The following is a 13,973-nucleotide window of genomic DNA, read 5'->3' as shown; positions in this document are numbered from 1 at the left end:
GAATTCTCACAGGATTTCATATTCTCTTTACTATCCAGATCAGAAATGAGAAAGATCCTTCCCTTTAGTCCATTTCCCTCATTCAATAATAATAATAATAAATAAAAAAAAATCTAATTTTTACATACAATGTAAAAAGTTGATTGACATGGCCCATGGGCTTTATTTATAGGAAACCAAATTATTATAGAAATTAAGATGCACAAATAGAGAAAAAATAAGATTAAATCTCAATGGATAATATCCATAATGGCAATAATCCTACTAAATAAATGATTAGGATTTCTAAATCTAAAATTATTATTCAGCATTGAGAAAATCCCAAAGACTCTTGTCAAAAGAGAAGTCAGCCAAGCAACTTGGATCATCCTCATCAAAAATGTTCCAAACTCTTGCTTTTGGTGCTATTATCTTAGTCCCAAGATCTTTGTTGGGCTCTTTATCTAACCCACTTATGGAGCATGCGGCTCTTTTATCATCTTCTTTGTCATCTAATAAGTATTCCCACCAGTTAATCCTACTTTCTGATGACATTAATGCTAGAGATATGTTGCTCATATTGTCCTCTGGTACAAAGCTTTCTGGTGTTGTAGGTTTCCCACTTAATTAACCGTGTAAATTTTTTGGAGAGTCCGAGGTCGAGGTTTTATCACTTTCACTTTCACAATGTCTTGTGCTTTTTTTTTGTTTTTTTTGTTTTTTGTGTGCCTTTAGTGTTAGAAGTTTTCTTTTTGTTTAAGTGTGAATTCCAAAAGTTCTTCACATCATTATAATGATGTGAAGAACTACTTGAATACTTCCTGAAAACCTACTTGCAATTAGTGACCATCTACACAAACATAGAATATAAATGTCACCAAGATGTTCAATAAGTATTCAATTAACTATTATACGTATTTATAAAAAAAAAAAAAAAAAAAAAAGACCACGTACATTAGCATGCCTAAAAGATAAGGAAAAGAAAAAGAGAGAACCACCTTGATTTGTCTGTTTAAAGTTATATCGTATCTCGAGCTCGCTTTGAAGCCTATATCGACTTATTGAGCATGCTCACAAGCACATTACTTAGCTATATGGTCAAACGAGTTTGAGTTCTAGGCTTCTAGCTGACGGTCTACTCAAACTCCACCTATTTTCTTTTTTAGTGTTTTTATATTAATCAAAGCACAATACAATTTAACCTACTTATCCATTTTTAAATGACTTAGCCAGTTTGGGATTGCATTAATAAATAGAGTTTTTGTTTATAAAAAAAATCTGAAATAGCATTTTAGAAAAAATCTCATTTTCAACTTCTTCCAAAACGCAACTATGAGCCTTTTATAGCATTCGAAGTCATACTCCGCAAGACATGTCCTAAGAGTTGTCTACGTGAGTAGAACAACACTGTTGCATCTCAACAATCCCTCCCTCAACGTGAGGCTCTTGCGACTCGAACCCATGACCCTAACTCTGATATCATTTGTTGAATCGGGTCTTTGACCCACTCATCATATGAAAACTAATTGGTGTCAAGTGAAAAAAGTCAAAGCCTTTATGCCATTTGAAATCGCATCCCGTAAAGCATATTTTAAGAACCGTTCACGTGAGTAGAGCAACATTGTTGCCCCTCAACAAAATAATTAGAAGCAATGTGACAAATACCTTGGCATTTGAAACATCTACGATTGTTAGGAGGGTTGGAATGGCTATAACCAGCTACTAGAATTTCTGGTTTTGAAGGAGGTTTGGATGATGATGTCTTAGTAGAATTAAGGATTAATTACACTTTATCTTCCTCCACCACCACTCTTTTACAGGCTGTCTCCTCGAACTACCAATTTTCACACTCATCCCTTTCAACAACCAACAGTTGGCAAAAAAAAAAAAAAAAAAAAGGGTCCATTTTGTTGCAAAGATCGTTAAAAGGGAAGACAAACTAGAGCTAGCCTCGGATTATAATACTAAGACAAACACATATACAGAGAACATATAAACAGTTGGAATTATATTATATTATATTAACTAGCTAGACTTGCCTGTTGCCTAAGACTTTATGGAGCTGAGCCTGATAATCAGATCAACTTCATCTGCGGCAAAGTCTCCTCTCTTGATCGATATTTGGCTTTAGGTAGTTCAGCCACCTCATTATACAGCTTTTCCTAATTTACTTTTATAATCATATCACGTTGATTTGTAAAAAAATTATAATAAAATTCGTACTACCCCCAACAACATTAATGTTTTTTTTTTTTTTTTTTTGACATGTCCGCACAAGAGGGGGAAGGAGATTCAAACTAGTGACTTTCGTTTCATGATACGTGATCTCTAGCCTATTGAACAACCTCTTGGAGACAACATTAATGTTCTTATGCAGGTGACACTTTTTTTTTTTTTTTTTTTTTTTTTTAATTCAATATTGAGATGCTGAAATAGTCGCTGTTAATATGTCCTTGTATAGTTGTATCCACAAGCCCACAAAATCTTGTGATTCCGTATTTGCTGAATGCCTGTTCTTGATTTCCCTGATATCTTGTCCTAAACTATTCCTTTTACTAAGTCCTCTCCATAATGCAATTTTGTGGAATATAGATATTGATTTTTACTTAGATCTAGCATATATATATATATATATATATCTCTCTCTCTCTCTCTCTCTCTTTTCTTAAGTGATATTTTTAAAATATTATAACGAAGTTAACAGGTATTGACTGAACGATATGTATGCATGCCAATAAATTACTTGCTTTGATGTGGCCACAAACTTACTTGTTATAGTTCTCCGATAAAAACCCTAACAAAGTGCGTACAAAGTAAGTGATTTGATAGTGGCGTTTACCTTAAAGGAATGATTTAACAAGTTTGAAACCCTTGGGAGCAATTTGAAAAAGGTTAAATCCCATGGACCTCTCCAATAATTTTCCCTTAAACTACATGAAGTTTGTTAATGATACTATTTTTAGGTTTTTTTTGGCTTTGTTCAATTATATTTCTTAGATTGTCTTTCACGAAAGAGTTTTTAAAGTGCTAATAGATAACAAATCACAATATAAACTACTAATTGGACTTTATACAGGTCAAAGTTAGAATTGATGAGCAAACAGGTCAATATGAAGGTATGGCTCTTGGAGTTCTTAATGTAGTTAAGGTAGTTGTGAACTTCTTACCTGAGCCTCGCCCCAATGGGGACATGCAGCCCACCTTTATTTTGTTGAGGCCTTTGAAGTTCCCGCCCTCAATGTAAAACGGTCAACTGGGATTGTAATAAGTTAGCTAAAATTGATCTCTTTCATTTAAACTCTTCTAAAACATTAGTTGGTGATTTTTCTTTATATATATATATATATATATATATATATATATATATATTGCACCTAGATCCATGAAAATGCAAGCTGTTGATTTTTTTTCCTGAAACAAGGGACGAGTATAGGATCGGAGCACCATATTCTTTTTTCTTCCTAGTTTATATTTGTTGGTAAATCCCATCAATAGAGACCGACTACTCCTTAAACTCCACATTCACGGTAACAGCTCCAATAAAGGGAAAGAGGGAAATCAAGGAGATATTTTTGATGATGTCGGTAGTTGGGAAGTAAGAGGGAAAGAGAGAGACGCTTTTAATTTTTAACCCGGATTGATGAAGTGGCAACTTTTGGACCGTTCATTAGCATCAAGCCATCACGACCATACAAATTATAACTAGATATTATATAAAGGCGATTTTAATCCATGAAAGAGCTAGCGACTTCTAATTTCATTGTTCTTTTGTTAAAATAAAGAATTAGATGGACATGATTTGTGCATATATAGTAAAAAGTTAATCCAATTTTAAGTTTGTTATACCAAAAATAGCATACATTTTCACTTTTTTAAATGAGAAATGCTTGGCTTCATTAAAAAATTCATCTTTTGACCATTTTAATTCTAGGTGGCATGACCCATTTTAAAATTAATAGATTTTAATAGGCCATGCCACAAAATAGAAAAAGAAAATGAGTCATGTCACCTAAGATTAAAATGACAAAAAGATGAACTTTTTAATGAAGCAAAACATTTTTCTTTTTAAATTATTAAACTAATTTGCCTCTCTTAATAGGTTAAAAAACATATGACAGTATTGATGATTGTAATCATCGGATAATTCATCCATCTAATTTATTGTGGGCGAACACAACCTTTGTTATATATAAATAGTCCATTCATATGTAAATAAAAAGTATGAGTATTATTAAGGATAGTGCTTCAATGACCCTAAAAAAATGATCAAATTGATTTTTTTGAGTCATGCTATAACTTAGTTGAACTTAAAAAAGTGTTTGTGATTTCTACCGTGTATGTAGATGTTCACTTCAATTATCTTTTTCTTCCTATAAAAAAAAGTAGGATAATTTAATGTTCAATTGAAAAGTGGGTACCTAACTATTACTACAAGATGTTCACTTCACTGATCTTTTTCTTGGGATAAAAAAAGTAGGATAATAATGTTCAATTGAAAAGTGGTACCGAACTATTACTACACCTTTTTATCACGTCAGTTGACAAATTAACTATTTTTATTACTACGATATTATAATCTAAATTCATTGAGAGTGGTCCACTACTTCTTCAGACCATTTATGAAAGTGGTTGAACATTCTCAAGAGTCAAGGTCATTGTGTGGCTCAGTCAACTTTATAATAGATAGAAGAATTAACTAAGTCGATCAGTTTTATAATCATATCTTTGGCAAAAATGAATGATATTATTTCATCAAAAGAAAATAAATATAGAGCGAAGCTCTAACAGAAAAGAGCAGACTACTCTACTGTTACAATAGGGTGGATGCACTCGGGTATCTCCTCCATCCAAACTTGTTCTGAGGAACATGACAATCCAAACTTTGCCGGTTCATGGGCTGCCATATTTGCATCCCTCTTTACATGGCAGCACGTCCATCTCCTCATTCTTCCCAGAATAGACTTGGCATCCTCTACCACCTGGCCATAAGGTCTAAAATTAGCCCCGGAATCTATGAATGCTTGAACGACCTGTAGCGAATCGCCCTCCATGATAACATCTTGTATGCCCACATCTCTACAAAACTCCACAGCCTCACGAGCTGCCGTGGCTTCCGCAATAGTTGGTTCTTGGAGAGTGAGAATTTTCTTACTTTGAGCGGCAATGACGAAGCCTTGGCAGTCCCGTATGATCACTCCACATCCCAAACATGAATTGTTTCTGTCAACCGCCACGTCCCAGTTCGCTTTGAATCTCCCATCAGAAGGCGGCCTCCACTTGGAAATGGGCGACACCCCTGTAGAACCCGATTCGCCCAATTCCTCTTGCTTCTCGCTTGCAAAACAGAACTGATCCCAGGTTAATCTGGCCTCTTGAACGATCCTATTAGGATTCGTGAATTCCCCCCCATGCAGCATAGAATTACGGCGTGGCCAGATGCAATTTGCAACCAAGGTGAATAGGGACATCTCCTATTCACTACACTTTATCAATAGCCAGGCCACCACATCAATGAAATCCAGACCCACCAGTCTGGCTTTTTGAAGCTTTGTATCACAAGCCGCCCATACGTCCAAAGAGGAAGAACATTCCCATAATATATGCACCACAGTCTCCTTTTCCATTAGACAAATCAAACACCTATTATCAGCCACAATCTTACGCTGCAATAATTTCTTCTTGGTCGGTAATATGTCCGCACATGCACGCCACAGGAATACCTTAGTAGCATTAGGAACTCTCAGGCTCCAAATGGATTTCCAAACCTGTTCATACCCCGTCTTGCAGGACCCTTCCCCTTTCGAAGACTCCGTCCTTGCTTTTTCAATGTAATAGGCACTGCGTACAGTGAACAAACCATTTGGAGTAGCCTGCCAAATCAATTTGTCAGCTTGCCTATATCGACTAAGAGGCAAATTGATAATTGTTTTGGCTTCCGGACTTGTAAAAATTTCCTTAATCAGGTCAGTATTCCACCCTCCTGTTGACTGGTCCATTAAGTCTACAACCTTCGCCTCTTCCCCCAATCTAGTGCATGGAAACTGTACCGAAAAGGTTGAAGGAGTAGGTAACCATCTGTCTTGCCATATTCGAACGGTGCACCCATCCCCTATTCTCCATATTAAGCCCTCTTGGAGCAGGTTCATAGCCAACAGTAGACTTCGCCATGCAAAGGAAGGTCTACTTCCCAATTTCGCTCCAAGCAATGATCCCCGTGGGTAATATTTGGCCTTAATGATTTTACCAGCTAGGCTTTCCTCATTTTGTAGTAACCGCCAACATTGTTTTGCCAATAGTGCTTTATTAAAGCAAATGAGGTCACGAAAACCCATCCCTCCTTGTGATTTGGCTACTCCCATCTTTTCCCAACTCATCCAGTGAATCTTTCTATCCTTCGCCTTATGTCCCCACCAGAATTTTTGCATGATAGAATTTAATTCCCTACACAACTCCTTAGGGAGTAGGAAAATACTCATACTATAAGTGGGAATTGCTTGAACCACCACCTTAAGAAGGACTTTTTTGCCAGCTTAGGATAAAAACTTCAACTTCCAATCCGAAACTCTCTTCTTGACTCTCTCAACTATAGAGTGGAACTCACTAAGCCTTGACTTCCCTACCAAGGCGGGGAGGCCCAGATAGGTATCGAAGCGCTGTGATGCTGGACTACCCGCCAATTGTATCAAGAGTTCCCTAACCTCCTCCTTTGTATTTCTGCGAAAGAAAATGGACGTCTTTTCTTTGTTAAGACGTTGTCCCAATGCTTTTTCATATGTCTCTAAAATCCCTGACAAACAGTTCCAATCTGCTCTATTCGCCTTGCAAAAAAGAAGACTGTCATTAGCAAAAAACAAATGATTTAGTTTTGGACCTCCCATCGATGTTGGAACACCCCTCAGCACTCCCGTCCGTTCCGCTTTATGAAATAATGAACTCAACACTTCTGCACATCTAATGAAAAGATAGGGGGAGAGGGGATCCCCTTGACGGATGCCTCTGGAGGGGTGAATGTATCCCATAGGATTTCCATTGATTAAAATGGAATAATGAACTGTAGTAATACAATTCATAATAAGCTTAATCCATCTCTGATCAAACCCCATCTTCCCCATAGTTTCTGCCAAAAAAACCCATTCCACACGGTTGTATGCCTTGCTTATATCAATCTTGATAGCCATGAAACCTTCCCTACCCCACATTCGTGAGTGCATGGTATGTAAGGTTTCATAGGCAGCCAAGATATTGTCTGAAATGAGCCGACTAGGTATAAAAGCACTTTGGTTACTTGAGATAATGTGGGGAAGAATTTTTTTTATTCTATTTGCCAACACTTTAGATAAAATCTTATACACCACATTGCACAAACTAATAGGCCAAAAATCCGTGACTTTTGTAGGGTTTTTAATTTTTAGGATCAGAACAATATGAGTATAATTTATATCTTTATCAAAAAAACCAGTAGTAAAAAAATGCATAATAGCCTCACAAACCTCTTGGCCCACCACCTCCCATTGTTCTTGATAGAAGCACGCTGAGAACTCGTCCGGGCCCGGTGATTTGAGGGGCGCCATATCTTGTAAAGCTGCATGGATCTCCTCCTTCATCACATTTTGGAGCAGTCCCTCATTCATTTCTTCCGAAACCGTTCTTCGTAGAGCCTCGAGGCATTGAGAGATACCCACTGGTTGTGACATGGTAAATATGTTCTTGAAGTGCTCGATGAAAGCTGTTTGGACAGCTTCTGGAGATGTATGCCATCTACCCTCCCCATCCGATATACACTGAATTTTGCTCGCCTTCTATCTTTGCTTCACACAAGCATGAAAATATTTTGAGTTTTTATCCCCCAACTTCAACCAATGCTCATTTGCCAATTGTCTCCATTTCAACTCATCCCTTTCCAGAATGTCATCCACGTCTGCTTGTAGCTTTTTAATGGAACCAAGGTCTAACTGGCCATTGACTTCGTAAAGCTTTTGTAATTCTCCCACTTTTTGGTTTATTATACTTTCAGATGGGCCTTTGTTTTTTTTTCCTCTAGACCAACAGCTTCTTTTTACTTCTTTCCAGATTGCTTTTGACGGTCTCCCATGCACTTCCCCCCACCTCTTTTTTCCTCCAGACCTTCCTGACCACTTCTCGTGCCTTCTCATTTTTTCCCCACTCAGCATCAAATCTAAATTTTCTATGATGTGTATGGGGCCTCCCCTTATGCTCCTGAAAATAAATATCCACTGGGTTGTGATCTGAACAGATAGTTGCTAAAACTTCTACTTGTCTTATAGGGTAACACCTACTTCATTCTTCATTGGCCAACGCCCTGTCTAACCGCTCCCTTATAAATTGGCCGTCACTCCTCATATTACACCATGTAAATTCAGGACCTTTAAAACCCAAATCCCAAAGTTGACAAGCCTCCAAGGTAGACCGAAAAGCCTCCATTTGGCTTTTGTAAGACAATTTGTAAAACAATTATAATAAAATTCATACTACCCCAACAACATCAATGCTCTTTTGGTTGTAACGCTTTTTTTTTAAAAGGAAAAAAGGTTCGTGATTTTTTATTTATTTATTTATTTTTATTTTTAAAGTAAAAAGTTCATGATTGAGATGCTAAAACAGTTGCTATTACATATCTAAGAGGAGGGACAAGATTTGCTCCCTCCTCCTCTTCCCCTTCCCCTTTACTCCCCACTCCTATCCTCCCCCTCTCCTTCTGGTTTATTTTTATTTTTATTTTTATTTTTCCTTTCTTTTGTTTCTTGTTATTTTTAGGAGTTATTCGACCAAACCAATAACTTCGGCCACTTTCACTGTGATGTGCTGCTCATCTCTTCCTTAAAATCGGTGGAGTTTTAGATCTAGGTCTTCAAACTTAGATCTACTCTCCTCAACCAGTTTTCACTCCGCCACGTGCCAACGCGGCCAATGCGCATCGTCTCCTTCACCCTGGCCACTGTTGCTGCTTGCTGGTGGTTTGTTTGTGTTTTTATTTTTGAATAAGAGTTTTATTCTCTCTAGATCTACCCTCATGAGCGATCTATGGGGTGATGAGAGGATTAGATCGGTGTGAGGGATTTTCTCTCATGGCCATAAAATAAAGGTTGAAAAATATAGTTACCTAAGTCTTAGATTTAGTCTGCCCAATAGCAGATCGATCTGTGTTTTAACCGCAATTGTACATATTTTAGCGGAAAAATTGAGGTCATAGATAGTAAGTAATTATAAGATGTGTATTGTATCTATGACGTTGACGTTGTAACCTCATATATAGCTTGGAACTGTATTTTTCAGAATTTTTATACTCTTTTATGCTCTTTGCAGAAAATTTATGTAAATTATATATTTTTAATATTTATGTTCCCTTCGAAAACATTTTGTTTCTAAATACCCCAAAATATAAAATAATAGCCTACATCGATTCATTTAACTGTTTCTTATAAGTTGTCCTTAAATGAGTAACTTCATATGATTATTGCCTTTTTTTTTTTTTTTTTTTTTTTTTTCGGTGTGATTATTGCCTTGCCTGTCTGGTAGTGGGCCGAATCAACCTTCATTTTTTTTTTTTTTTTCTTTTTTCAAATTTCATGGACTACAACCGGAGGACTGGTTGAATTTTGAGGACTGGTTGAATCTTGAGGACTGGTTGAAGGAGATTCGAATCGACTTCCATCGATACCAAAAGCGAAACCAATGATGGTAATCATGCAAGCTAGCAGTGTCTATGGCCCACAAGGCGACAGCTTTTTTCTATTGACAATTTTTAAAAAGTTTCAACCGACAGAAGATGGAGGTGGCCTAAGAGGGATCTGGATGGAATTCCAGATTCTGGAATTAGCATTGTGCAGTCCCTCCAACTCCACCCTCCTACAAAAGGAAAGGAAAAAAGAAAAAGAAAAAAAGAGAGAGTATAGCAGGAAGAATATTTCAGAGGGAAGCGGATATTTCCTATAGTAATCTTATTCACTAAAAGCCAATCATTTTGAATCTTTGCCAGAGCATTCTTTTGTGTTTCAGGCGAAGCAGTTTCTTGAGCAAGTGAAGTGCAAGGCAAGTGGCTTTAAGGTCAGTTGTCTTCTCAGCACAAACAGGGGTGCAACTGTGTGTGTCGGACACCATTTAGTTACATGGTAGTTCATCAGAAATATCTATATCTTCTTTTGTCTCAGGAGTGCAAAAATATGTAACAATTTGATTCCTAGATGTTGGATCTCAGAAGATGCCACCATCATTTTGTTTCTGCATCAGCTTATAAGTTGTTTTGTGTTATGGAGTAATTTGAAATGTTCAACAAAAGGTACGTTCTTTGAAACTTGATGAGCATTTGAACCTTTTAAGTCAATTGAATAGTGGCACTTAATCCTTCCTATATTCATATTTTCATATACTAATGCAAGTTCACAACTATAGCCTTTTTCTCAATGTGTGGGTGCCTACAGCTAGAGCTAAGAGAAATGGATATAAAGACCCTGGAAGAGGAACACAATGCCCTTTTATCAGACAAAGCTGGAGAAACTGAGTACTTGCAGTCTCTGCTAGACCAAATTGAAAAACTGAAGGTAAATAGAGTGATTAGCTTTTGCTTTTTATTTTACTGAAATTAGGCAGTTCTTTAGAAACTATTTGATCATTTGGCAAAATGGCCTATAAATGTTGCTAAAGCTCCGTCCAGATATGGAAGGATTCTTCCTTGTTTAAGGGTAAAGATAGGACTAATCTAGGATCTAGCTAGCACATTATGAATTCTTTCATTTTCTGTGTACTGGGTTGCAACTTATTTTTTTATTACTTAAAAATGTGTGCTTTCTTGGAAATGTCAAGGCTCTGAATATTAATGATAATTTAAAAGAATGGAGTGTCTAGCTTGACTGTATGCGTCAGATTAATCACCATCATTTGGGGTTTTTTTTTTTTTTTTTTGGATGAATCATTTTTTGTGCAATTCATGACTCTATTTGCATTTTCCATATATAATTGCCCTTCAATTCATGAAAGCCTCTGCTTGTTCCAGGGATTCACTTCCTGTTAAATGTGCTTGCGGAGAAGAATACAAGGTCTGTGTGGACCTTTGTGTGCGACAAAACATGAACTAAGTGTTTCAACCTTGGAGAACTTGGAAGGATTAGCAAAGAATCAATATTGGACTAGAATATATATGTGACTTTCTATACAGGTAATCCCACAAACAGAGAAGAATTTAATTTTTTAAGACTAATGTTGCAACATGAATCTGATGAAACTATATATTAAAGATTTGTTCAAGATTGGGTTTAAATAATTTTACCAATAAAAAATATGGTTTTAGTAATTTGAGTAGTTAATTTCTTTGTGAAACTGAACAAAGGGAATGCCTTTCTTTTAAGGTGTACACATTGCTGGCCAATATAATTCAATAGTTCAAGTTCAACACATAAAAATGCTTTTATATTGTAAGGTGGTAATTTTTTCCTAACTGCTGGGAAGTGAAAAATTTATTATCTCATTGATTGATAAAACGCAGAAACATTGGTTCACATGCACACAGCCAATGATGACTGATCCATTCACCATAAGTGGACATTAGCTATCCTAAATTTATGACCCTAGAATATTATGAAAGATTATATGGGATACATCTTGCATTCAGTGCCCAAAATGACCAAAAAGCTGTACACACAACAGCAAATCTATAATGCATATAAATGTTTTGTGGAGAGTATTTGATTTGCTGGTGACTTTTTCGTTACATGTATTTGATTTGCACAAGATGATTTTTTTTGAAAAGCTCACATGTATATTCTTATAGAAGATGAAACTTTTTTACATAACATTGAGATATATATTCCACTAGTATATGGTATTCACATTCTCACCTTTGAGTTATCTATACGAATATGTTTAAAAGACTGTATAAAATAGAAGTAGTAATGATGATAGTGAAAACAAGGTTAGAAAAGGGAAAATTTATTCAGTTGATCCCTAGAGCTTCTAGAGCTGCTGAGATATCATGGACTCCACAACACTCCTCTACAAAGGTGATGTGAGGGCTATCTTGTGGACCTACATCTTCTCTTTTAAAACTGTCTTCACTGCAAAGAAGCTTCTCACTGCCATACTCCATGGAGCCATTTAGAATAAGAGTCTTGTGGAGGCCAGCAAGTAGGTGCTTATAATCTGTATCCCCTCTTTTGCTCGCAAACAAATAAATTTTAGACAGATCAATTTCCCTTCTAACTGAAAGGTTCCTGCACACACACAAGCATGACGGGAAGTTTTTCTCTTTTGATTTTAATTTTGGTAATACAAACTTTTTGTTAAGTAGATTTATCTATATTTTATATATAGAAGGCCATTACGATGTACACACACATATATACACGTTCAACATTATATAGTACGGTAACAAGGGGCTGACCTTATTGCTTGTATTCTTGTTGCATACAATGGCACCACATTTAACCTCGATGTTGCACGTATATAGAAAAGATTGCATCGGAAGTCTCTCATTCGCAGCCTCTGGCGGAGGTCATCTATCTTTCGAGCTGCCATTAATATACATTGGAATCATAGTTAGAAATATTATGAGATAAATAAAAACGCTTTATTTGAGGTAATACCTTCCATTTATTAAGATGTTTCCTGCCATCAGAAGTTTTCTCACCTTGGCTCCCGGTCTCACATTACCATAATTAAGGGTATCACCTAGAGCTGCATGCATCCACATACTCCACGATGTCATCATATATCCTCAGCCTCACCTTCTATCCTGGCAAGCCTTGTCACTATCAACTTCACATACTCACCCGGCCATCTATACTCCAGGTGGGTTTCATAGTCCACATCAGCTACCATGTCTCTCCATGGGTAATACATCTCACTTCCGCTTTTACACACCAATGCATCAAAATCTTCTATGTTCACTTGGCTGCCTTTCAATGCTTCTATGGTCTCTTGTAAAGTCAAACCGGTTAACAATACAAAGCCTATCCGACCCAAGCCTCCTAGACCTGTTCGTGCAGCTTGCACCATTGTTATCTTCTTAGATGCTTTGGTGAGATTCCATTGCCACCTTGTTCCCATTGTTTGTGTGCATGATGCTTTTGTGTGATCCAGATATATCGTTTTTGTGTGTGTTTTCAAGATTGTGTGTGTAAGAATCAATGATTGGAATTTTATACGAGGTCAAATTTTAGTTAATTTATTTAATTGCAGCTCTTGGGATTGGAAAAACTCTACATTATTTTAGTTAATTTATTCTTCACTGCTATGATAAAAGGCTAATAAGCCACCCTGAAGGCAAAGCACTTGGTCTAACCCTTACAAAAGAAAGGAATACAGGGATATCCATGCCTCGGTCTTCAAAGAAATATATATGTTCCAATGTTCCAATAATCAACACAAAGGTGCTTGCATGCGGTCTTATAATTGGTGCATCATGCCACCTTGCCAATAGGAGGATTCCGACAGTGCTCAACGTGGGAGAGGTAGTTTCGATAGTGTAATGCCATTCTTAAACGGTGGATGTTCGAGTCCTCCCAGGTATGAAATTTTTTAAACCACAGGTTGGCAAATCAAACTCAATCCAACCCGGATCACAAGTGGATAACGTACAATTAACCAAAATCATTAAATAACAACATCATCTTCTCCGAATTAAACCCAAAGAAAACTGAAAGTATTTGCTGTCACTAGAGATTAATATATATGTCATGACAACTTGAAAACTTTGCATTCTTCATATCAAACCTGTTCATATGAAAAAGTTAATACTAGAAGCCTTGCATGAATCAGCAGATATGGCTATCAAAAGTTAAATTTTGAAGTCAAACTGAGGCTGCCAATAGAAAATGACACGTATTCCCTCCAAAAGGGATCACCGTGATTATGGTTCAGCCCACACGATCAGTACCTCTTCCATATGCTCAAGTGCCCTACTTTAGAAGTACTGTTTCCAGATATCCGCTGCAAATCCCTGCCTGTCATGTGAGAATCAAATCTCCAAGTAGCTAATTCAA

At 36.7% G+C, this 13,973-nt stretch overlaps 1 long non-coding RNA gene and 1 pseudogene across 2 annotated transcripts; one reads left to right on the top strand and one right to left on the bottom strand.

Annotated features, from left to right (window-relative positions):
- Positions 1-300: 300 nt before the first annotated feature.
- Positions 301-5,447, bottom strand: LOC148585937 (uncharacterized; annotated as a pseudogene).
- A 4,463-nt stretch (positions 5,448-9,910) lies between these two features.
- LOC132183292 (uncharacterized) lies at positions 9,911-13,389 on the top strand. Of its 2 annotated transcripts, XR_015912225.1 has the most exons (4): positions 9,911-10,276; positions 10,419-10,538; positions 10,991-11,152; positions 13,235-13,389. It is a non-coding gene; the product is annotated as an uncharacterized LOC132183292 (long non-coding RNA). The 2 variants fall into 2 exon arrangements; XR_009440395.2 differs by lacking the exon at positions 13,235-13,389 and having other exon boundaries at positions 10,991-11,329.
- Positions 13,390-13,973: the final 584 nt, after the last annotated feature.

The sequence above is a fragment of the Corylus avellana genome, chromosome 5 (assembly GCF_965113065.1).
Source record: "Corylus avellana chromosome 5, dhCorAvel1.hap1.2, whole genome shotgun sequence".
NCBI classification, from domain to species: Eukaryota; Viridiplantae; Streptophyta; class Magnoliopsida; order Fagales; family Betulaceae; genus Corylus; species Corylus avellana.
This window is presented reverse-complemented; position numbering and strand designations above follow the sequence as displayed.